This window comes from Lepus europaeus, chromosome 3 (genome assembly GCF_033115175.1).
Source record: "Lepus europaeus isolate LE1 chromosome 3, mLepTim1.pri, whole genome shotgun sequence".
In the NCBI taxonomy this organism is placed as follows: domain Eukaryota; kingdom Metazoa; phylum Chordata; class Mammalia; order Lagomorpha; family Leporidae; genus Lepus; species Lepus europaeus.
Window position 1 is genome coordinate 684,293 of NC_084829.1, and position 25,811 is coordinate 710,103.

At 48.7% G+C, this 25,811-nt stretch overlaps 5 non-coding genes across 5 annotated transcripts; 4 read left to right on the forward strand and 1 right to left on the reverse strand.

The window, feature by feature from the left end:
- Positions 1-236: 236 nt before the first annotated feature.
- On the reverse strand, positions 237-341 carry TRNAL-CAA (transfer RNA leucine (anticodon CAA)). Its single transcript has 2 exons — positions 304-341; positions 237-282 (listed from the first exon to the last, which is right to left on the reverse strand). It is a non-coding gene; the product is annotated as a tRNA-Leu (tRNA).
- Positions 342-5,448: 5,107 nt separating this feature from the next.
- Positions 5,449-5,521, forward strand: TRNAT-CGU (transfer RNA threonine (anticodon CGU)). Its single transcript has one exon. It is a non-coding gene; the product is annotated as a tRNA-Thr (tRNA).
- A 7,818-nt stretch (positions 5,522-13,339) lies between these two features.
- Positions 13,340-13,433, forward strand: TRNAI-UAU (transfer RNA isoleucine (anticodon UAU)). Its single transcript has 2 exons — positions 13,340-13,377; positions 13,398-13,433. It is a non-coding gene; the product is annotated as a tRNA-Ile (tRNA).
- A 10,824-nt stretch (positions 13,434-24,257) lies between these two features.
- Positions 24,258-24,330, forward strand: TRNAF-GAA (transfer RNA phenylalanine (anticodon GAA)). Its single transcript has one exon. It is a non-coding gene; the product is annotated as a tRNA-Phe (tRNA).
- A 125-nt stretch (positions 24,331-24,455) lies between these two features.
- TRNAF-GAA (transfer RNA phenylalanine (anticodon GAA)) lies at positions 24,456-24,528 on the forward strand. Its single transcript has one exon. It is a non-coding gene; the product is annotated as a tRNA-Phe (tRNA).
- The last annotated feature ends 1,283 nt before the right edge of the window (positions 24,529-25,811 follow it).

The window sequence follows — 25,811 nt, forward strand, 5'->3', positions numbered from 1 at the left end:
TTTCGGGCCTGCAAGAGGACACAATCTTCAACCTTCTAAAAAACGCAGATACGAGCTCCAAGTCGCGTAATCCGCAGAAGTCGCAGGGGCCGTCCTGATTCCGTTTTTTTAGCAGCGTGGCGGTGGCAGGGCACGCGGGAAAACTTAGGATCAAACTTCGCAGCCTTCTCTACCGTGCACGGTTTGAAAAACCGAAAAGCGGACGTGTGTGGTCGGGAAGAAAAAAGGGCGAACTGTGTCAGAAGTGGGATTCGAACCCACGCCTCCAAATGGAGACCAGAAGCCCCAGGTGGGAAGCGAACGCTTGAGTCTGGCGCCTTAGACCGCTCGGCCATCCTGACACACAGCCGTGGCCTTGACTGCCGGCTATATGAGTCCTGGCTCCGGCGCCCTGCGACCCCTGCGACAGAAGCGCGTGGCGGGCAGGCAGCGGACGGCAGGTATCGGGCAGAGCGGAGCCATTCCGACCCGGGCCTGGGCGGGGGGCAGCGGCTGCAGGGACGCCCCCGCGGAGGCCCCGGCGACCGGGCGCTTGGTGCTCGGGGCCAGCTCCAGGCTGCCCAGGGCAGACAAACATCCATGCCTGGCCGTTCTGGACAAGAGGGCTTCGCGTGGCCCGGTGGAAAGGCAGGTCTTCCAGGTGTTGCAACTGCATTTAATTTAGTTGCGCGAATCCCATCTACCGGAAGTAAAATTAAACCAACAAGGACATTACTCCGGCACCCTTTTTAATACGTAACTTAAAAAACTCTGCAGTCTATTTATACAGCACTTAAAAGTAAGTTCAAAATGAAGCCGACAGCCACCATTACACTGATTTATCCCCTGCCAAGGTTTTTCTGTGAAGATACACTTAGAATGAAGTTGAGAGCGTGTCCTGAAGCTCTGAGTCTTGTTTTATGCCGTGTCTCTGAATTAGGAAACCCAGTTTCCTTCTAAAACTCTGCAAGAACCGCGTGGGATTTTTTTCCCCCTTAGCTTTTATTTTTTCACCACTCCTTGCCCCCGCCCCACCCCCTGACTCTTTTGAGAACAAAGCTTATAAAAGGCTATGGTTTGAGGGTTTCAGTGGCAGGTGGTTGTCACTCTGGCCTCTGCAATGGTTGAACCCACTTGTGTGCTAACAATTTAGTGGAGTCATGGATTTTTTGGGGAACGGCTTTGTTAAAAGAGCAGCCCGGGTTCTAATACCAGTTAGGGCGCCGGATTCTGTCCCGGTTGCTCCTCTTCCAGTCCAGCTCTCTGCTGTGGCCCGGGAAGGCAGTGGAGGACGGCCCAAGTGCTTGGGCTCTGCGCCCGCCAGGGGGACCAGGAGGAAGCTCCTGGCTCCTGGCTTCCTACTGGCACAGCATGCCGGCCTTAGTGGCCACTTGGGGGATGAACCAACGGCAAAAGGAAGACCTTTCTCTCTCTCTCTCACTGTTTAACTCTGCCTGTCAAAAAAAAAAAGCAGACTGTGAACAGTTAGGTATTATAATCACACACAGAAAGAAAGAAAGAAAGAAAGAAAGAAAGAAAGAAAGAAAGAAAGAAAGAAAGAAAGAAAGAAAGAAGAGCAGCTCTGTCTAGCACCCTGCTCTGTTTCGCCATCCTATGCCCTGCACTCCGAGACTCCGCAGCCTCTCCCACCCGGGATTCCCAGAACTGTGAGGGATGCACTTCCTTTTCTGAGTTAGCCAGTCTCAGATATTCTGTTAGCAAACCAGCCAAGGCAAGGCCATCCCTCACTTCATCAGAAACGCAGGTGGGCTCCCTCTTTCTGCATCACCTAAGTGCTCACTTGTGGGACTTGGCTGCCTTGTTGTAAGAGTCCTGGAAGAAAGACACCTCACAGCTCTGACTCTGCTGGAGTTGCTGGTCCTGGCTGGCCTTTGCATAGGTGCCAGAGCACTTGCAGGATCGTTGGGTGTTTGCAGGATAAACGTGGCATCGCCTGTGACTTGTGTGGGAGAGGTGCCCGCTCGTAACTACCGGGACTCCTGGAGGTAGAAAAGTGACATCCTTGGTGTGATCATGCTGGTTGCTCAGGAGTTAGCAGGCACTATTTTGAATGATAAGCCTTAATGTCAGCAGACAAGGGGAGACAGGGAGGCCCCTAAGGCACCTAGCAACCTCCAGTGTTCAGAAATGAGACACACCCAAAGTAAGGGGAAGGAGAGCGCGAGATCAGCTAAGTGCTTCCTGTCCCGCTGGGATTGCAGGTCCTCCCTCCGTATCCACAAGGGATGAGTTCCAGGTCCCTCCTCCTTACGCCCCTGCCGAGGATGCTCAGTCTCTCATACAAAATGATGTATTTTCAGCCCCCCCCCCCCCCCCAAGGAAAGCTCCCTGGAGAATTCTCTAACCTCAGGACCAAAAGGGTTACCTGATAACATGTGCCCTTCTGCTCTGCCGAGCACCAGCAAATCCAGGGAAGAATTTGCTAATTCTCACCCAACAAACCCTTCTGCTAGGACTCCCAACCCTTTGTCCTGGAGGAGAGGGGGAGGTGGGTAAACAGACTTCCTTAAAAACTAGGGAGTCCAGACAGACTACGCTCAGCTCTCTGCTTAGGGGCTGAGAAGCCCACCTGGTCTGCCCAGGTGTGTTCTCTCCACTCAATCATGTAACCTCACTTCCCCTAGTCTGAGTGACTGGGCGCTCTCTCTATCCCTTTGATATCGGAAATGACCCCCTAAAATCTATATGAAAATGTGGCCCTTTAAAGTTCCCCAGAAGTACCATCTGAGATGCCACATGTTACCAGAATTTGGGGTGCCATATGATATCACCATATGCTTATTACTAAATCTCCAATATTAATAAGCCCGAGAGGGTTCTTGCCTAATATTTAGAGAAGAATTCTAAATACTGGCACAGATAAACGAGGCAGCATGGTACATTTTAGCTTTTATTTAGTGCGAAAGATGCATAGGAGAGTGAGAGCTTTATTTAAGAGAGAGAGGTAAATCTGGGTTCATACCGAGCACCAGGAACCAGCCACGTGGAGGAGCATCTAGGCCAGGAAGCCTAGGGTGGGTGGCCCGAAGGCCACGTGCCCTAGGGGCGCAGGGCTACAGCCAGTCTCTTCCAGGCTAGAGGCCAGGGCAAAGAAGAGAAGGCGGAACACACTGTGTCCTAGGCTTTTAACCCACTTCCGAAGGTGAGTGGTTAATTAAGCTGATTGGCTGATGGGCACCCAGGTGAGGCCAGGTAGAGGCATGAGGTAACACAGGGGCGTGGTGAAGGCATGGTCTTCCGGCTCACACACCTAATAGATTTTAACCTGTATGCCTGCTTACTCAACCTTCCATGTTCTGACGGATGCCCTATCCCCAATAAAACCTTATCACTTCACGCTCTGTCTCACAACTGAATTTTTCTTGAAGAGGCTTCCACCGCCTTTTCTCCAGTGACATTTGTAGATAGTCCACTCACATCCTCCTGTGTCCTATAAGTCATCTCTCCATTACATAGAATACCTACCACAGTGTCCATGTTATGCACATGGTGCCAGCACTCCGTTGTGTTGGTAATAATGGCTAGAAGAGAGTCCATACATGCTCAGCACAGGTGCAGTTGCCCTGAGTATTTTCCATCCATGGTTGGTTTGTCACTGGAGAAGAGTTGTGGGGTTCTGGTCTTCATGCAAGAAAGAATTCAGGCTTGAGACAGAGAGTTAAGTAATAAGATTTTATTGGGGACAAGGCATCCATCAGAGCGGAAGGGAGGGATAGAGAGCACCCAGTCACCCAGACTGGGGGAGAGCGAGGTTACATGGTTGAATGGAGAGAATGCACCTGTGCAGGCCAGGCGGGCGGCTCAGCAGAGAGCTGAGTGCACTGTCCAGGTTTACACTCCCAATTTCTAAGGGAGTCTCTTTACCCCCTCCCCGTTCTCCTTTAGGATAAAGGGTTTTGTGGAAGTAACTTAGCAAATGCCTCCCCAGGTTTGCTGGAGTAGCAGAGGGGCTTCCCTTGGGTGTCTGTGAAGGTTGTGTTGTCCTGTGTTCTCAGGTCAGGTAACCCATTTGGTCCTGAGGAGAGAACTCTCCCGGGAGCTTCCTTGGGGGAAGGGCTGGGGCCACCTGGAAGGTTATCAGGGTCTGGGCAGGACTTTGAAGTGCAAAATGCTGGGTACTAGGGCTTCCACAGCCATGCTGGTTTCTTCAGGCCCCTCTCACACACACAGAGGCTAGTTTTTAACTTCCTACCTAACAGGTTGGCTTCCCAGCCCGTGGATACGGAGCTGACGATGTTTCCACAGGCTCTAGAGATCAGGCAGTGAACACCGGATGAACGCTTTGAGCACTGCTGCCCAAGGCTTCTTGGGACTTTAGGGTCGTTCTGAATGAGAATCTGCCCAGGGACCTGAAACAAACAAGCAAACAAAATTGTGAACTTGAACTTCCTCTAGGACAAACAGGTGTGAGAGGCACCAAAAAAGCTATTTCTTGGCCTTGGCTTGGACAAGCAACATCCACAAAGTAGAGACAAAAAAATAAATAAATAAAAATAAAAAAGAGAGACAAAGAAACTGCAAATCTTAGGTCTCCTGTCCCAACACTGGGGGCCTGGCTGGTAAAGAAACAGTAGCTCTTCTTCCTAAAAAACAAAAGCAAAAACACCAGTGCTGCTGAACACAAGTAACATAAAAACAGCTCAGAAAAATGAGAGCCACAGGTGAGGAAGCAGGGGATCGAGGCTCTGTGCAGTGTGCCCGGGGACCCAGAGGGGTTCTCCAGAAGGTCCCTCAGGTGCAGCCATCACGAACTCCACATCTCTCCTCCCTCTCTGAAGTCATATCCCGGGGAAGTGGCACGCTGTGTGGCTGGAGTGTCCTCAGTGCAATGACAGGGGCACAGTGCAAACCAAGAAACAGGCGCAGCCTTGGCGGGTTGGTGAGCAATTTCGAGGGCTCCGTCAGCCGCTTCCTGAGCTGCGCCCAGAGGAGCTGTTGTTACTTTGGATTCTCGGAAATCCTACACTTGTGTGGGCAGAAGGAACGCTCTCTACCAAAGCTTTTTGTCACCAGCTGAGCGGGGGTGGGGTGCAGGTGCAGGCTGGGATGCAGGCTCAGGATGAGGCTTCACCCCGTGATATAGTCTCCTCTGCCCTGCCTCTGGGAGCTTCCTGCCCTCCCAGACACCTCACCCACAGCCTCACCCCTCAGCCCGCCTCTTCTGACTTGAGGGAATTTGGAACAGACTAAGCCGGTTTTCTTGTTGGCACCAAGAACTCCCATCCAGGAGATCCGCATGGCAAAAGTTCTGCCCTGAAGGATGTGGCCTCAAAGGGGCCCCAGTTTTACAAACGTTGTTGAAAAGACCGTTAAAAGAGAGCATTCTAGAAAGAGAAGAGTGGAACATTAAAATGTCCAGAAACCAATACAAAGGGAAAAAAGAATTCACACGCTAGGAATGAATGTGTAACTATATTTAGGAGAAGGAGGTACGCACTGCCTCACCAGGGCCTTGTAGCTCAGGGGTTAGAGCACTGGTCTCGTAAACCAGGGGTCGTGAGTTCAATTCTCACCTGGGCCTCAAATTCCGGTTTTTTGTTCTAGTCTTTTGTTTTATTTGATCCCCAGTGAACTCAGGGCAATACTCCACCTTCTCGAAGCGGGAAACTCGAAGATAAGAGCTTCTTAGCAGTTAGTGCAAACGACTATTTACATTTTTCTGCTAAACTCGTTTGTACTGAGCTTCAGTTACTTGCAACGTAAAGGGCACTGATTTAGTGCGTAGCTTTTATCACACACAGTCACAGTTAACAGTGACTCACACAGCCCAAGCGACACAACCAGAGTGCACAGCTCGCAAATCCTGCAGGAGGCAGAACAAGAACAAAGAGACGATAAAAATGCCATTTAACCGTGAAGCGACCACTCCTCCAGGCTCAATTTATCCACTCACAGCTGAAACTGAGCTGCCCACAACCATCTGAGTGGCTTACATGAATTGTTAAAATCGAGCATCTCTGTCAGAAATCAAAATGAACTTTCCCTACACCACCTTTATACCGAATAAGTAATAACCTAGTAGCACCCACAAAGTCGCGAAGAGACTCCTCCTCAACAAAGTGCTTGGGATTCTGGAAACAACCCGACACCCCCGAGCCCCAGGACGGCGCCGGGGCTGACGTCTTCTAAACCAGGCGGAACAGCTGTCGTCGCTGGCGACTCTGGAGCACAGGGGTCCTGGGGGTCCTTGAGGGACTGCAGGCTCCCGTGGCCTCCGGACACAGCTCCTGGATGAGCTACCCCTCCGCTGCGGGTGCAGCACGGCGCTTGTCTCCCCCAAGCTCGGCAGCTGTTCAAACTCTGGAGCCCTAGAGTTAGGGGCTGCTGGGTCACCTGGCCTAATCCCGGCAGCCGGGAGGCGGGACGTCTCTGCGCGGTGGAGGCGGGCTCACCCTGGAGCGTGGTTCCAGCCCGAATCCGGCTCGGTCCTCGCGATTCCAGGCTGCATCACCGCCCTCGGCCAGATGAGGGCGCTTTTTCCCAGTGCCATGGCGCACCCTTTGTCAGCTAGTGGACGAAGTGTCCTAGTCTATTTTCTGTTGCTCTCACAAAACACCCACGATTGGACGTGCTACAGAGGAAGGAGGTTTCTGGAGCTCACGGCCTTGGAGGCTGCCAGTCCAAGATCTGGGAGCCCCACTGGTTGGGCCTCTGGTTAGGGTCCCTTCGGCTGTGGCCCAGGATGGCAGATGGCATCAGGGTCAAGTGTGTGCGGAAGACAGGTCCAACGGCAGGGAGCAGGCTGAGAAAACAGAACTTGTTATAGCAGCCTGCTCCTGCAGTAACCTGAGAAATCACCTCTTCCGGGTCAGCGTGATGAGTTTATAAACTTTTTATTCAGTGAGAGGAATGCATACAAGAGTGAGGGCTCTATCTAAAAGAGAGCTGGAAATCTGGATTCACACCGAGCAGAGAGTAGGCCAAAGGCCAGCCGCGTGGAGGAGCATGCAGGCCGGGAAGCATGGAGCGGGTGGCCCAAAGGCACGGGGCAGCAAGGGGATCAGGGGCACGGAGGGAAAAAGAAGCGGCCAAGGGAAAAATGGACTGGGTCCACCATGCTCCAGGCCTTTAATCCACTTCCAAAGGGGAGTGGTTAATCAGTCTGATAGGCAGGTGGGCACACAGGTGGGGTCAGGTAGGGGCACGAGCTAACACAGCAGGTGTGGTGAAGGCTGGTCTTCCAGCTCACAAACCTAATCGATTTTATCCTATATGCCAATACCACATGTACCACATGCAATACGAACATGGTGTTCTGAATGCTGTGCCCACTCCATCTTGTTTGTCTTGGTAATCTGACAGTGGACTTTGATGGAAAACTGCTTGGTCTAGAGTGCACCTTTCTGGGTTGTCTAATTCTGATTTCACTGGAACTTGTGATTTGTAGATAACTGGTAGTAACTTGTCCGTAGACATAGTTCTTGTCCACAGACATGGGACTGGTGTTGGGGCCCAGAAGTTTAAGTCTCTACTTGGGACTCTCTAATCGCATATAGCACTGTTGACCTAAGTCCCTGCTACTCCATTTTTTTTTTTTAATGATTTATTCACTTATTTGTTTGAAAGGCAGAGTTACAGGAAGAGAGAGAGATTTTCAATCTGCTGGTTCACTCCCCAAATCGCTGGGACTGGGCCAGGCTGAGCCAGGAACTCCAGCTGGGTCTCCCACGTGAGAAGGTCCCAGGCACTTGCACCACCTTGTGTTCCAGCTGCTCTACTTCTGAGCCAGCTTCCTGGTAGCGTTCCAGGGAAGACAGAGGAAGATGGTCCAGGTACCTGGGCCTCTGCTACCCAAGTGAGAGACTGAGGTGAATTAGGGGCTACTGCCTCATTCTGGCCCAGCCCTGGCTGTTGTGAGCGTTTGGGGAGTGAACCTGTGGATCTCTGTCAGTCTGCCTTTCAAATTCAGAAATAAATAAATCATTAAAAATTTTTAAAATAGATAAAGGAGATTATTTAGTATCCTTTCATAGGAATATGGAGGCCTAAGGGAACTAGCTGATCCTATAAAAGGTATATGTTCTTTTTCTGTCGTTTAGTAGGATATTTTATAACTCTTCAGAGAAAAAAACCTAATGCATAGAAAAGGTTTATTTAGGGCCCACTCCCTAAAAGTCCGCAACAGCCAGAGCTGGCCCTATCTGAAGTTAGGAGCTTCTTCCAGGTCTCCTGCATTCTTCAATTGTTTTCCATCTGACATGGTTAATTATCTAATTTATTCTTGTCAAATGAAGTGTGGGTTTTAGATTCTGAGCCCACATTTTATTCTACCCAAAGGTTACCAAAAGATGGACACAGGAACATGGAGAGCAAAGTCTCCCTTATCCCACAATTGATTTTACCCAGCTAGAACTGGTACTGTCCATGACATCATGTTTAAAAACAAGACATGGCTCACTCAGTGACACTGTCTGTGGCTGGGGGATGAGTCTCGCCCTACCTGAGCCAATCACAGCTTCTTTTCTCATTTGTGCACTCTTGCCAGTCACTCAATCCAAAGAGAGACACCAGCAGATCTATCATCGATAACAACTTTTCAAACTTCCAGATCCCTCAGCTGCTCATCAAGGCCCTGGGAGGTACTTGAGCAATATGCTTACACAGTCATTTGGGGAATAAACCAGTGGATGGAAGCTCACTTGCTCTCTCTCTCTCTCTCTCTCTCTATCTATCTCTATCTCACTATCGCTCTATCTCTATCATCTCTATCTATCTCTCCTCTCTTTTTTTCTAACTCTGCCTTTCAAAAAAATAAATCTTAAAAAAAAAAAAAGATCTTATGTTTATTTGAAAATTGTGTTTGGGGCTGGCGTTGTGTTGTGACTCCAGCATCCCATATGAGTGCTGGCTCCAGTCTCGGTTTTTCTGCATCCGATCCAGTTCCCTGCTTGGGCCCTGGCACCCATTTGGGAGACCTGGATGGAGTTCCTGGCTCCTGGGCTTCAGCTTGGCCTATTGTGGCCATTTGGGGAGTGAACCAATGAATGCAAGATCTCTCTTTTTCTGTAACTGTCTTTCAAATAAATATAAATATTTAGGTAAAATTGTATTTATTTTCATAGTGGAGTCACATAATCTGATCTCTGCTCTCCCTGTAGGGAACTTGCTTTTCTTCTGAATTCTGAAGTTTGGCAACTGTGACGATATATCCATTTTGTTGGATTCAGTATTTTCCTGGAATATGGCTTTCCTTATGAGTATTTACAAATATGTGGATTAAGGCTTTGTTTTTTCTTTGTTTCTTTTTCTCTGCTTCAGACACTGGTCACCTGTTTTGTTTAGATCTCCGTTATCTTTCATTGAAGTCTAACATCTTTGCCTTTTTCCTTTGGATTCTATGAAATGTTCACTACTCCTTTTTTGTCACAGATTCTATCTTTTCTGGGGAGGGGGACAAACTCCCTCACATGTTTCTGATTTGCTAATGTAACATTATCAGTATAGCTCACTCACTGTCTTGTCTTTGCTCTTCAATCTCCATTTTTCACGCAATTGTGTTGTTTTTCCTGCAGAGAAAAACTTGTATCTTTACTCTCTCAGGTTTAGTGAATATTGTCTTGCAACTTAAACTGACAAAAGAGAGATTAACAAGAGAAAATGTATGCACATCTTGTTTGATGTGAATATTTCTAAAACATTTTATGTATTTTATTATAATTTACTCATGTATTATTTGAGAGGGAGAGACAGAGTGTGTGTCTCTCTGTTGGCTGGGGCAGGACCAGCCTGTAGTGGCTGGGGCAGGACCAGACAGAACCAGGAGCCAGCAGCTCCATCCTGGTCCTCCAGGATCCCAGTTCCGTGAGCCATCACTGCTGCCTCCATGGGTGAGCATTAGCAAGGAGCTAGAACTGGGAGCAGAGCTGGGCTTGAACCCAGGCTCTCCAATAAGGAAAGCGATATCTCAGTAGGCTGAACAGCCACCTCTGATGTGAATATTTCAATTTTAGTGTGTACATAGGTGTCTCTCAAAAAGAGGAAGTGAGGACTCAAGAAACTGAGTAGGCCTGAGAACTGATACAACATTTGAAAACGAGGGATAAATAGAGAGTGGCAAGACAGAGGAAGGAGGTCTGGGCGTTTAGGAGCAGTAAACTGCGGTAAGGAAATGCAGGGGGGAGGGGCTACTCGGGGACAAAGGTCATTTCAGAAGGATGCTTTATGCAGATTCAAGCCTGTGCTGCCTCTTGGGCCTTGGAACCCCCCTGGGACTTTGAAGCAGCCTAGATGATGCCCCTGGCTGTCTGGGGTCTCCCCTTGCTGGGTGCAGATTGTTAGACTCTTTGGCTCCCAGGGTCTCTAGATAGTCCCAGGAATACATCTCCTCTTGCCTGTTTTTGTCCTACCCCTCTGTTTCTCTGGAGACCCCTGGCCTGTGCATGGCCTCCTGTAGGATGTTGACTTCTCCTCAGTGTTGAGAGGGGGCTGTAGGGCCCTGGGTGGGGATCTTTTTGTAACTCATCCTTTATTTGGTAACTCATTCTTTAGTTGAAAGATGGAGTAACACAGAAAGAGGGACAAAGGGAGAGACAGAGACAGAGAGATCTTCCATCTGCTGGTTCACTCCCCAAATGGCCACAATAGCCAGGGCTGGGCCAAACTGAAGCCAGGAGCCAGGAGCTTCATCTGAGTCTCCCACATAGGTGGGAGCACTTCGGTCATCTTCCACTGCTTTCCCAGGTACATTAGCAGGGAGCTGGATTGGAAGTGGAGCAGCCAGGACTTGAACCGGTGTCCATATGGGACCTGCTAGATCACAACACAGGGCCCCAACTGACCCATGTCTTCTCATTATTCCCCTCTTTCTTTGTGTTCTGCCAAGCCTTGGTTGGTTGTTGAAGATCGTTCATCCTGGGTAGTTCTCCCTCCAGGACTAACTGTGCCCACAGAGACGATGTCTAAATAGTGAGGCTCAGCAGTTCTACCCTGCGGAAAGCACCACTCAGTGCTGGGGGCAATGAGACATTCTGTGACTTTCCCCAAATCCACACCCTCCAGGCTGGAGGGTTCTAGCGATTGCTGTCAGCTTTCCCCCTGAACACTGGGTGCTGCGTCTGAGGATGTATACAGGGAGAGAACCTGGGGATATGTCAGTTCTGGGAAACTTCCTTTTAGATTTGTGATTGTAACTGTTCATCCTTTGCATGACCTTTTCAAGTGTGTTATGACTTTAACCTTTCCTCACGAGGAGTCCAGACTTTTTAAAAAATTTATTTCAATAGCTTTAGAGATAGTATCTGTGATGATGAGAATCCAAGAAGGGCTTTAGGAATCACTGATTCCTACCTTAAAGCAATAAAATCAACCCCTGGGGAGTGAGAACTGCTCATGAGTATGATCTTAGCAAAGTCCAAGTTTCTCTAGGGTTGAGAACCGTGTTCTAAAAATATCAAGCAGGAGAGAAGTGTTCATTGTGATTGGAAACCCTGGATTCCAGGATGACTTGAGAGCAGGCCCTGACGTGTTTAAAACACTAGTGTAGGGTTTTCACTTTGTTCATGTGGTTTTAAGATTCACGGACAGGAAATACACCTAAAGGTAAACAGCAATTGTCTCAGGTTGTTAGACGCCTTCGCACTTTTATCGAATGCAGACCTGTATCTGCTTCTTTCTGGAACCGAATGGTGACAGCCTCGAGCCTTGGCCCTTGGGGTCATCTTTTCGAGTCAAGAACTTGAGGATCATTGCGGTCTCCATAATAGGACTTCTCTGTCCTCACAGAGACATCCTGAGAAGCAAGTTAAAAACTCAACCACAAATCCTTTATTTTCAGGGCTTCGTTCACACATCCAAGACATAACATTATGTCTTCCCCCAACATGGCTCCCACTCACTGCTCACGGCTCCCGCTCACTGCTGATGACACGAATCTCAGGAGTTAACTGGTGGCTCCTTCAACTCGGCGTGATTTCAGGAGGACTTAGTGAAGCTGTTATTTAAGGTGTGGGTAGGCACTAGGGAGGGACGGCGGTGCACCCTAGGGCTATTGACAGCTGCTGGTCACCACCCATAGGCCCGAGGAGAGGAAGGAAAGGTCTCCCGGGTCAGGAGACGGTCATTTTAGCCACGCGGCTTCCATCTCCCGTCTCTGTGGCCATCACTTCAGGCGCACCAGGCCTACCCCGTGTCTGGCCAGCCCTCTTTGATGAGAGCAGTGTAATACCCAAACACCCAGTGACCTAGGAGGAGTCTCCAGTCATTCCGCCCACTGGCTCCTCTCCCGACCTGGTCTGGGACAGTCTTGTTGAGGGCAGTGTCACACCTTGTGTCGGCTTGCTGCACCCACTGGACTGCTATGATGTGGGATAAGGCAGGTTGCTAGATTAGGGCCAGGAGGTAGAACCCCCCCCCCCCCATCCTGTCCACCCACCTGTCAGCCAAACAGCTCCTTTCCCCGGGGCTTCTCCCTTCCTGGTCCAGGTCCACTCCCCTCCTCGGCCATGCCCACGTGAGAGTGTTTGCTATCGCACCTTTGAACAGACTTCACCCCTTCTTGGGCACCACATACTGTCTGTACTTAGAATGCTTCTTAAGTAGAAGGCCAGCACTTGGAGTCCCGCGACAAAATGTGAGACTGGCTATGGATGAAGACAGAAACGCGCTCAGAGTTCCAGATCCGGGCAGCAGGTTCAGCGCCCCTGAGGGCAGAAGGGCGCAGCTCTGCGAGCCTCCTCCCCGAATCCATAAGATTCCATGGCCGAATCCATAAGATTCCACGGGCATTGTGGAGGCCCACAAACGCCCCGAGGCTGGGTGCTGGGGTGGGGAGGAGCGCGAGGCGATGTCAGCCTTTCCAGCGGTCTGGGCATCTCCCGAGGCGCGGAGGCTCAGGCACCAGTACAGGGGAGCCCGGAGGAACCCGCTGGCTGCTCCTTCTGCACAAGTCTGCTTCCCCACACAGGAGCCTTTCGTTCCGCAGAGGCCAGAATCTGTGTCCACGAACCAGATCGCGGCAGCTTCCCCAGACCAAAACATGCAAGCAGGCAGGCGGGCAGAACCGGCCTCTGAATGCGGAGCGCGGGCACACGGGTGGGCAGGTGCCGCGGGAGGCGCGCGGGATGCACGGCGAGGCTGCAGGTGCGGGGAGGACCCGTCCCCGAGGATGGCGAAGGGGGGGCTTCAGGCAAGCTCGAGAGGGCTTCGAGGAGCGGGCTGGTCGCTAGGTTCTTACGGAGGGAAGAGGGGTCCCGGCTCGCCGCTCGCCCCCTGCGTGCCGTCTCCCGGGGACCGGCAGCTCCACGCGCGCGCGCTCGGGGCCGCCTCCGCTTTGCGGCCAGGGCAGGCGCGCGCGCCACGGCTCGGCTCCGTAGGATGCGCGCGGCGGGCGCGGGGAAAGCATGCTCCAGTGGCGCAATCGGTTAGCGCGCGGTACTTATACAGCAGTATATGTGCGGGTGATGCCGAGGTTGTGAGTTCGAGCCTCACCTGGAGCATGTTTTCTTCCCTTCCGGCTCTCAGGCTGCTTCCCAGTGGATGCATTTTTCCCTCCTCCTTGCAAAGCCGGTTATCTTTTCTACGGCGAGACCACTGAGATTTGCTAGAATTAAGGAGGACGCTGGGTCGATCTCATACTCGGGAAGGGAATTGAATTCACCTCCCGGCCCCACACCCGTTTCTCCTCCAGCGGGAAACCTCACAGTGGAGGTTGCACGGCCTCCCCAACCGCCCCCCTGCTTTGACTAACCCGCTCTTCGGTTCTGTGCGGGCTGAGACCGAGTTCCCTCTTCCGCGATTCGTGCAGCCGCACCGGGATCCACAGGCCGGCGGGATCGCAGCTGCTCCCAAGGAACGCTGCGGACCACAGGTGCGCGCACCTGCACCTGGGGGGGTCCTCCGAGTCGCCCCTCCGCCCGGTGTACATGGACGCCACTTCTCCCCCAGGAGCCAAACGTCTGTGACAGGCTTTCCTGCCTGCTTTCCTCGGAAAACGAGCAGTCTTGTTTGGAGAATTACTCCACCCTGACAGTGGCGTCTGAGATGGCGACTCCGGGGAGCTCGCCTTCACCGGCCTCTCCTGCGTGGTGTTTGGCCTCAGGAGCTTCCTTCTCTCCTGGGCCGTTTCTCTCCCTGCTCCTTTCTGCCTGCAGCTTTTCTGTCCCGTGGTGATAGCGTTCTGTATTAGAGGGTTCTCGGCACAAACAGAACCGGAGCCCACCGGTAGATGTAAGAGCCGCTTTATTGTGGGGATTGGCTCACACAGCTGTGGAGGCTGAGAGATCCCACGAGCTGCTGCCTGCAAGAGAACCTGTGGGACCCAGGCCGGCGTGGGAAGGCCCTGTGGGTGCAGGGGCCCGAGCACTTGGGCCGTCCTCCGCTGCTTTCCCTGGCAGAAGCCAGCCGGAGCCCATATGGGATGGGCGGAGACTTTACCCGCTACTCCACCACACCGGCCTCTAGGGGAGTGTTTAAAGGCACAAGAGAAGGATTACGACATAATTTGGAACAGTGATCTTTGGCCACAGCGATTAAGAACCAGGGTGATGTCAGTCTGAGGACGAAAACGGTTGGCTAGGCAGGTGTCCCTGCAGAAATTCTTTCTGTAGAAATGATAACCACGTAGCTAGGGGGCCCTGTGGGCCATCGTGGCCTCTGGCAGGCCCCGGGCTTGGGGGAGAGATAAAAACCAAGGGGAGCCAGCAGTGGGAACACAAGAGAGTTTTACTGAAGAAAGTGGCAAAGAAGAGGCTTCACTCCAAAGACACAGCAGCCCGAGCGCTGTTTCAGCTCGTTTTAAGCGATTTGGCAAATGTATGCTAATATGGGGCAGAATATTCACCTTATTCCTGGGAAAGAGATGACAACTTCCAGGAATTAGGGATCCACTTCTTTTCTCTCCTTGTGTGGTCACCTCGTAGGTTACCATGGCAACTGTAAAATCATGCTCTTGAGGACGTGTTGAGGTGGATTCGTTCTGAGAGGAAGAGCTCGGTGGATGCAAGAGGCGCAGAGTCACCGCACAGACCCTGGGAGCCGGGTGAAAGCAGGCCAGACGCGAGCAGCCAAGCAGCAGCTTAAATAGCCAAGGCATCCAATCCCGTCAAGGGGCGGTCTATGCCCTAACCAATCACAGCCTGTTGCCAGGCAGTTTCCGTTGCCAGCAGCCATCTTGGCATGGCCTTCTCTTTCCACCACAAGGAGGAGTGATTTTTACCATGCTAATGTATTATTATGTTTTAAAGATTTATTTATTTATTTGAGAGGCAGAGTTACAGAGAGAGAGATTCCATCCACTAGTTGACTTCCCAAATGGCTGCAATGGCCAGGGCTGGGTCAGGCTGAAGTTGAGAGCCTGAAACTCCATCCAGGTCTCCTACATGGGTGGCCAGGACCCAAGTACTTGGGCCATCTTCCGATGCTTTCCCCGCCTAGTATGCTAATATAGAATGAGGATGCGATGAGGGTTTAGGTTTCCTTGAGGTTAGATTAGGTGCCATCTTGGACTTAACTGATTCCAACCAGTTCTTTTGTCTGTCTCTGGTTTTTCACTGGCTTCCTGGTGGGCAGAGCTGGGGCTGGGTGTGGTGGCCCCCAGGGTGAGGTGAGGTCGCAATTCTCACAGTCTTCTGTGGCAGTTCCTATCTGGCAATCTCACCTAAGACCCTTTTCTTCCTAATCTCCTGGCTTGCTTTACTCTTGTTAGGGTTGATGCAGCACTACATTTGATTGTGACAATTCTCCCCTTTCACAGTTCAAATATTTTTGTGTACAAAGTTCCCCGTTTCTCCTATCCCTCACCCAGTTCCCCTCATAATGCTTTCTGTTATTAGTTTCTTGGAAAAACATGATTATTTAAGTTCTGTTTGCCAGATACTGTTCTAGTGAGCATCTAAGGAGGATCTGCCTTCCTGGGAGTGAAGAACCAGGCCTGTGCTCTCAGTGACCAGGAGAGGATCTATGACAGGCCTAGCAGTAGTCTTTCCTTACGGCCTATAGTCACGTCAGCAGAACCGGCCATGGATTTAAGTGGTGGCTTTGGGTCACACTGTATGAGTCAGCTGGGCATGGAGCCCAAGCACATGGTAACCAATCAATAACCAAGCCCATGTGGAAACACTGTGCAGAAGCCTCTGTGAGCATCCTGGTTGGCAATGCTTGGTGCCTGTTGCACTGACACAGAATAGTAACACATCCTAGCTTCATATTTGGAACACTTTCTTCTTTCAGCTCATTTTCATGCGTAGCTGCTCCCTATAGCAAGCTACAGAGGATGACGGCTTTGGTGAGTTCCTTCTAGTGAATCATGAACCCAACACCGTTTTTGGACTTAGAGTTAGGCAGTTGGGAGAGCACTGGGGGTCAGGGGTCAGAGGTGGCTGCAAGGTTGTTTACATTTTGGATCAGTTTGCCCTGGGGGAGGTTTCATCTCCTTGAGTGAGAAGTGTTTATCTCTGTGCCGGCTGATTTCTTAGGGATTGCAGAAAATTGTGAATGTAGCAAGCCTCGGATTGCTCTCCTTACCTTGCCTTGGCAGGTGCCCTGCAGTGCAGACCTGGGGAAGCCTCACCTTTTCTCACTTTGCCTAAACTGTTGCTGTAATCCATCTGACTTCTGCTGAGCACCTGCTTTCTCTCTGGGTGTAGGGTTTGGGTCTGTGGCCGGCACAGCAAGTCCACATGATCAGCTCCACTTCTCTCCTGGCTCTGAGTCACTAAGGAACTCCCCTGGGGATGTTCCCAATGGGCTGTCTCACCTTCCAACTGGGAGCTGAGCTCATTGTGTAGGACTTAACGCCTGGTCTGCTGTAGACCTGGCCCTGTGTACCTGAATTTTCTTTGTATGCTTTTGCTAGAATAAATCATAGTTGTAAGAGAGCCGTATGCAGCATCCTGAGGGATCTTCCAGACAATCAATGAATGGTGAGGTGGTCTTAGACACCCAAGCGCGGGGACAAACAGTTCTAATCTCAATCACTCATGAAGAATGCGAAGATGACAAGGAGCTAAGGAGGAAAGTTCTGTGTTTGGCCTTAGCAGTAGGTTCAGGAAAAAAGGAAAGCTTTGTAGTTGACCTTATCAGAAACTAAACAGTTCTACATTGTAGGGGGGATGGGGTTTATTGATTTCAAGTATCACATGCATTTTTTTGACATAGCATATGTTAAATTGTTATTCCTTCAAATTTCCAAATAATGGATCCTTAACATAAATATTCTAAATAATATAAGAAGAAAATTTCAAAAATCTCTTGCTCTTGCCAATCCTCCCTATGGTCAGAACTTCTCTCATAAATAATCACTATTTTTGCTAGTGTGCTTACATTGTATCATAGACAATTTGCTGAAAATATTTGAATTCTTAAGTTAACACACATGCCCAGTCCTTAATTTTCTCTACAACTGATACTTCCATCATGGACATTGTCTTCATCATCCCTGCCCCCTTTCTGCCCTCCATTTCTTACAGAGGCCATCTTCTTGCAATCAAATTAATATCTGTATTGTTCCAAATGGCATGGAGGCCTGTTTCAGATCCTAATTATTAGGCATTGTTTACATTAAATTTAGTCAATCAAATTACAGGTTTCCCCTAAATTCATTTCTCAAGGTTACTAAGAAGACCAAGCATGAGAGAACCAAAATCTATCAGTGAAATCTTAAGCTCTAACCAGGAGAACGTAGCAGATATAGAATTAAAGAAAAGAATGATTACAAATATTTAGATTGTATTCCCTAAAACCTCATTAACTGAGCATCCTGAATAATGAAAAAGTCTCATGAACAAAAATGGAAATCAGTGTCTATACACCATTTCACAAGACAGTCCAAGCTGCAGACAGAAGACACTCATTTTATAATTGCAAAGGGATTAGTCTATTTATTTTGTTTTCAAATAGTAATGATAGCACTTTTTTCTGTGTAAAACAGCATAGGCACTGATTTTACTAGGATTAATATACACACCAAGTAATCCAGTATCTGAAATCTTACTTAACAAAGACAGACAGAGACTTCTGTGGTGTTTAACATGATACCCCTTCATTCTTTTAAGACAAGTTCACAAATTAAACTCTTGTGATGATATTTGAGCTTACCTGTTACATTTGAGTAAAATTATGCAGGATATAGAATTCTGAAACTCCCAATATAAGAAAGGATACTATATGAACTAGAATTACAAAAATCATATTTTAGGGCCAGCATTGTGGCGCACCTAACTAAGGCATCGCCTGCAATGCCAGCAACCCATATAGGCACTGGTTGGAGTCTGCACTGTTCCATTTCTGATCCAGCTCCCTGCTAATGTACCTGAGAAAGCATCAGAAGATGGCCCAAGTGCTTGGGTCCCTGCCACACATGAGAGACTTGGATGGAGTCCCAGGCTCTTGGCTTCAGTTTGGCCCAGCTCTGGCCATTGGGGCCACTTGGGGAGTGAACCAAGTAGATGAAAGATCTCTCTCTCTCTCTCTCTCTCTCTCTCTCTCTCTCTCTCTCTAACTCTGCCTTTCAAATAAATATTTTTTTTAAAGATTTTATTTATTTGAGAGGTAGAGTTACAGACAGTGAGAGGGAGAGACAGAAAGTCCACTGGTTCACTCCCACAAATGGCCACCATGGCTGGAGCTGGACCACTCCAAAGCCAGGAGCCAGGAACCTTTGCTGGGTCTCCCACACGGGTGCAGGGGCCCAAGGACTTGGGCCATTTTCTACTGCTTTCCTAGGCCATAGCAGAGAGCTGGATCAAAAGAGGAGCAGCCGGGACTAGAACCAGCACCCATATGGGATGCCGGCACTGCAGGAGGAGGATTAACCTACTGCGCCACAGTGCTGGCCCCTATAAATAAATATCTTTTAAAAATCATATTTATAAACATATTGGAGTTTTATAGTGTGAAAATAAAAGGAAAACTATGGTGAAAGCAGCATTGAAAGAGTAAAGAGCAGATTTGGCAGGAGGGGTTACGACACCCTCACCCCCGCTGAGGGAAGGAGTGCTCAGCTCCAAGTCCTGATCCAGCTTCCTGCTAATGCACCCGGGAGGCAGCAGGTGACGCTCAAGCACTTGGGTCCCTGCCAACACAGTGCAAAGCTGGGTGGAGTTCTGGACTCTGCTTTGTTCTAGCCCAGCCCTGGTTTTTGTGGGCATTTGGGGAGTGAACCAACAGATGGAACATCTCTGTGTGTGTGTGTGTGTGTGTTTCAGCCTTTCAAATATATGAAAACAAATAAAAAATTTTTGTAAAAATAGTTTGGAGGCCATAAGGAAACAAGATTTTAAGGAGTGAACCTAAAAAAAAGGAGATAGAAGATCTCTCGCTCTCTCTCTCTCTCTCTCTCTCTCCCCCTCCCTATCTTTTGAATACATGAAAACAAATTTAAAAATTTTTACCAAAGTGGAGCCAGGAGGCCCTCAGGAAGCAAGTATTATGCTGTTGCCTGGAATACAAACTTTGGTTACCCTCTGTCCCTCAGACATCTGTAATGACCAAAATGACCAGATGATTACATTGTGCCCAGAGGCTCAGGGTATGTATCAAAAGCTTGTCAGATTCCTGTTTTATGGCCACGTGTCCACCTGTTTACATATTCTTTCCTTCTCTTCTATCTGTCATGTGGCCCCTGCACCTCAGAATGCAAGCTGTCACTTTTCCCACCTCCTACAGAGCTGTCTGAACCCGTGTCTCCTGAATCGCAATTCTTAAGACCTCAAAGTCCTTTTACTTTGCAGTTTCTGAGTAGCTGAACCGATGGACAATGGAAACAATGATGGCTGCTGAATGGGAATTCCAGAGACTAGAGACTCAGTGGTGAGCCTGGTGACTGCTGGGCTGTCTGTTTTGTAACATATTGAGACTGCTTGGCTCGCATAGAAGGACTATTGCAGAAAAGAGAAATTAGAAAGGATTTGGGTAGGTAAAGAGCTGATATGACAGAGGATCCCAAAATGAGACTAGTTTTCCTGATGACACAGCTGATAGATGTGGAGACTACACATGGGCATCTGTGGAGTTCGACCAAAGGCTTCTCTAGCCAGAATAAAATCTTTCACCCTTTTACTACGTTTGAAACACAAAATCCCGCTGGAGAAATCCTCTATGTCACACACAGAGCTGGTCTCGCTCTCTGGACATTTGCCGGATTTGAAGGTATGTCAGATTGGAGACTAAAAAACTCAAAACATCTGAGAGGCAGAACTACATCCCAAATGGACTTCCAGAGCCAGAGAAAAACATCTGTGTTGGATGTGTCACAAACTCAAGATGTTCGTAGAGCTCTAGGGGCAAGGACACACTGGAGTTGGTGAAGATGTGAAGATTTAAATACTGTGATTATCCAGCCTGACTTCATGGATGGATCTAGAACAACACACATGGGTGCAAGTAAAGCAATGCGTGTGGAACACATTATAATGGACCATGCGTTGAGTCATAAATCAAGTTTCTGTGAACTTCCAAGGATTTAAATTATGTAGCATATTCTCTTGTACCATATTAGAATTTAGTTATAAACCAATGGAAAAAAGTATCCAGGAAGTCTCAAAATAATTTGGAATTCAGCAGCAAACACATTCAAAGTAGCTTTTGGATCAGAAAAGCAATGAAATGTAAAATAGGAAATATATGGAGTTGAGTGATAAAGTTATGATAAATTAAAATTGGTAGAATGCTGAGAGGAAACATCACATCTCTAAATGTATGTGTTAGAAAGAGGTTGCAAGTCAAATATTTAAGTTTCTACCTCAATAAGCTAGATTAAAGAATAGCTAACTAACCCTAAGAAAGTAAAAGGAAGTTCTTCATAAAGATTCATAGAAGCAATAAATCATTAGCAAAATGATTAAAAATGAAGAGAACATAAATTACCAATATCAAGATGAAACAGATGTCATTATTAACACTTTTGTGCCAATGAAGTTAACAATTTAGATGAAGTATATGAAAAACTATTTTCCATAATAGACACAGAAGAAAGAGAAAATCTTGTCTCTAATTTGAAATGCTCCTACAAAGAAGACTTTAGGCCCATTTAACTTCACTGATAAATTCTTCCAAATATTTAAGAAATAAGTAATACAAATCACGTACAAACTCTATTGGATAAAAAGAGAGAGAATTTCCAACTTATTTAATAAAGCACGCTGCTGATCTCAAAACCCGACTGGGACATTGCAGAACTAGAAATCTGCAGGTCAATAACCCTGAGGAAGGTGGGTGGGAAATTCCAAACAATATATTAGCCAATGGAATCCAGTCATGACCACATGGAACATAGTCCGTAAATAAGATTGGTTTGACATATAAAAATTATATATAGTTTGCTATACTAAACATTAAGGGAGAAAAATTATATGCACATCTCAACAGACACAGAAAAATAATTTTAGGTTCAAACTCATTCATAAGTACAATTCATACAAGCTAGGAATAACACATATCTTTAAGCTAGTGAAGAGCATCCAGGAATGAACCCTACAGCTAACCTTTCACTCATAGTGAGAACATGAAATCTTTGTCCTCTGAGACTAGGAACAGAGTTGCCCACTATCACAACCACTGTTCACATCGTGCTGAAGTTCTAAACAGTGTTACAAGGCAAGATAAAGAAAAGTTGTAAAGACTATGAAGAAAGAAAGAAAGAGCACGTGTGACATTTTATACATAAAAATTCCAGTTGTCAACAATGAGCAGTACTAAGTGGATATACAAAAGTCAATGGCATATCTTCACACTAACAATAATTATAAATGAGATTCAGAAAGAGATAACATTCACAAATATTAAAAATAGAGCAGTTACATCTTTAAAACACTGAACATTGTAGACAGAAATTAAAGAGACCTAAATGAAGAAGGAATCTACCAAGATTCTGGGCCGTGAAGAGTCATTCTTACTATTTTATCAGTGCTTCCCAAACCTAACTACTGTTTCCATGCAACAAACAATTAGTAGGTTTTGTTTTGTGTGTGTGACTCTGTTTGTGTTGGGAGCGTGGAGCAGTGGGAGACTAACCATTGCTTCTGAAATTTATATTAAAATAATAATATAGGGAAAGAGGGCCCCTGAGCAGGATTAAAGAAAAAAAAATAGAGTGGATTTTGGGCAAATTCCAGGAAAAGTCCACCCCTCTGGGGGAGAACAAAAAGTAAGAAACACAATTTAGAGCAATGGAAGAAAGAGGAGCATACAGCACCTAAGGCAAGGGTGTGGGAAACATTAACCAAGCACTGAGCCTGCCTGCACCGAAAGAGATGTGTGTGTGTTTGGCAGGGGTCCAACTACCGACCCCTCCCCTGTTCCTGGACAGAGGCGGGGGAGCCGATGCACACACGACCCCTACTGCATGAACTAGGTGAGGGGCAGGAAAGGCAGGAGGAGAAAAATACAAGGGAAGAAACCAGCCCCGCAGGGGTCAGCAGATTCCCAGCTCTGGGGCCCCTCTCCACGTGGGGAGCTTCTGTCATGTGTCGCAATTAAACTTGCTTTCCCTCTGGCACCCTCTTTCAGACCTTTTTCTCGATTTCAATATTGAGCAACAAGTCCGTGGACCAGGGGAAGCTGCTCCCCACAACCAGGAGGTGACAATAACACTTCAAAATCCAGAACAGCTAAGGCAATCTGGAGAGTGGGAGCAATACTCAAGGCCTGTTATTATTACTTTAGCATTACAGAAATGAAAACAGAGTGGTATGCCTCAGACACATAGTCCAGAGGGACAGAGTCGAGTTAGAACAGACACAACAGCACATAATTTCATTTTATAGGAAAGGACACACTGCACCTCTCTGGGGAAAGGACTGATTTTTTTTTTTTCAATAAGTAATGCTTGGTCCTTCAAAATCATATGTGAAAAAGTGAGGTAGAGCCCTATCTCACACCATACATAAATTAAGACAGAATATAGATATTACGGTTTAAAGTAAAACAATAGAGCTTCTGGAAAAAAAAAAAAAAAACACAGGAGAATAGCTTAAAGACCTTGGTTTAGGCAAGTGCTTCTGAAACAGCATGGAAAATGCACTAACCATAAATATTGATAAACTTGATTTCATTAATATTCAAAACCTCAAAATACAAAATTTGGAGAACCAATGGCATTCCACAAACTGGGAGAAGGTATTTGCAGTACCTACACATATACCTGACAAGAAAGTTGTCTTCACCCATGTGTAACAAGCTACTACAAATCAAAAAGATAGGCAATCAAATAAAAAAATATGAAAAAATATAATATGATTATCCATCAAAACAAGCAAGTTAAAATCACAAAGAACTATCACTACATCCTGGGCCAAATGGTTAACATTAAAATGACTGACCACCCCAAGTGTTGGCTGGACCGTGAAGCAACTAGAAGCCTCATATTTTGTGGTTAGTTGTGTAAAATGGCATTCATTTCTGGAAAACTGTTTAGCAGCATCTGATAAAGTTAATGAAGTTAAACCTATGAGGACACTTCAAAAAGTTCATGGAAAATGGCATTAAAATATAAGTTTTTTTGTGTGTCAAAAATTTTGAAAATCATGCATATATTTTATTAATAAATATTTTCATAAATTTTAAGGACCTTTTATATGCATGAGTTTTCATTTTTTGCATAAAATTAAAACTATATTTTAATTTCATCTTTTTCACAAAGTTTTGGAAGTACTTTGTGCATACTTCCTATGACTTAGAAATGACATCTGTCTCTGTATGATAAATGAGCCCTTATGGGTCACTTAAAGCTGTGTGCAAGAAAGTTCAGAGCAGTGCTTTTTATAATAACTCCAAACTGGAAACAATTCCAATTCCTATCAACATTAGAATGAATCCATAAATCATTATGTATCTATAAAATGCAAGTTAATGAAAAGCAGTAAGACACCTTTGCAGGTGAGAGAGAGGGAGAGAGAGAGCGAGAGAAGCCAGTCACATAAGATTGCAATCTGTATTTCACCCAAAATACATGAAATTAAGGTGCACAGGATGCAAGAGTTGGGAGCAGTGACTAACTTTGGGACAGGAACTTGTAAAATTCTCCAAGTTGCACACTTGAGATTTTTGTACTTGATGTAACCTATACTGATGAATAGAAAACAATGAATCAGAGATGCCTGGGTGTCAAATTAGAAGTGATCCCTAGGGCGTTGTCCTGCACTCCATCAAGTGTTCCACTGCACTCGGAAGCTCCGGCTCAGCAAGCCCCTATGCCGACCCAATTTGTATTTTCAGAACCACACGTGTCCTCTTGCCTTTTCTGAAACGTGACCTCCCAAGAGGAAACTAGAAAGTCAGGAGAAAACTCTTTGACAGTGACATACCAAGAAGTGACTCCAGGGGCAGCCGGAATAGCTCAGTTGGGAGAGCGTTAGACTGAAGATCTAAAGGTCCCTGGTTCGATCCCGGGTTTCGGCAGTTAGCGATCACTTTTGGCTCAGTTCATCCACCTCGGTAGTGTCAGTGAAATAGACTCAGACCTTTGTGGCAGCTGCTCCGCGGTGTTGTTGCCTGTAACATGGGTTGGAACTACTGCAGGGGCAGCCGAAATAGCTCAGTTGGGAGAGCGTTAGACTGAAGATCTAAAGGTCCCTGGTTCGATCCCGGGTTTCGGCAGCCGGTGATGGCTTTTTGCTCAGTTCGTCGACCTCGGTAGTGTGGCAGCTGCTCCGCGGTGTTGTTGCCTGTAACATGGGTTGGAAACACGAAAGGTCTGTTTGATTACACACAGGATACTTTGGGGAAGATAAAGAAGAACTCGGTTGCTGATCAAAAGCCGAGACCCAGGGAGGTCTGCCTGTTTGCTCTTCATCGGTTTTTAATCCTCTCCTCACGGCTGAGCGACTTTTTGGCCTAACAACCCAGGAGCGCAGGGGAGAGCGAAGACCGTGGAGACTACACCTGTCCCAGCTCGTTCTGGAAGTGACGATGGCCCCTGCGTGGGAGAGGAGGAAGCCGGAGGCTCTGGGGTCAGGGAGCTCTCCCAGCCCTTTCTTTTTCTAACTTTTTCTTTTTCTTCAAAAGAACTCTGGATTGATAGGAAACGTCCGTGTGTCTTTACAGGACACAGTGCGGAGTCAACGTGAGGCACAGCACAAACCGACGACGCGGGCCATCAGCCTTTCCCTGCCGTCGATCTGGAGCCGGCGTCGCTGCGCTGCCTCCGCCGACTGCCGCCCCTCGCGCCCAGCCTCTCGTCGCCAGGATTCCAAATCCCGCGTTGGTCCACGCGTGCACGCACCTCCACTCCGGAGGGGAAACGTGTGGGCCTGTGCTGCTCCGTCAGGTCGCCTTCTGTCCCGGCCGAGCCGCGGCAGCCTCGGGTCTCGGCGGGCGGCGGGGCGGGCGGCCGTGCCGCCTCCTGGGCCCGCAGCGCACGGAGCCCGCGGCGGGCGGCGGACCCGGCTCCTGAGGCGCGCGGCGGGCGGCGGACCCGGCTCCTGAGGCGCGCGGCGGGCGGCGAACCCGGCTCCTGAGGCGCGCGGCGGGCGGCGGACCCGGCTCCTGAGGCGCGCGGCGGGCACGCGGGACCCGGCTCCTGAGGCGCGCGAGGCCCGGCTCCTGAGGCGCGCGGCGGGCACGCGGGACCCGGCTCCTGAGGCGCGCGGCGGGCGGCGAACCCGGCTCCTGAGGCGCGCGGCGGGCACGCGGGACCCGGCTCCTGAGGCGCGCGGCGGGCGGCGGACCCGGCTCCTGAGGCGCGCGGCGGGCACGCGGGACCCGGCTCCTGAGGCGCGCGGCGGGCACGCGGGACTCGGCTCCTGAGGCGCGCGGCGGGCACGCGGGACCCGGCTCCTGAGGCGCGCGGCGGGCGGCTCCTGAGGCGCGCGGGCTCCCGTGAGCGCGGAGAGCGCGCCCCCGGCGGCCGCCCGGTCGGCTCCAGCCCGGCGCCGGCGCGT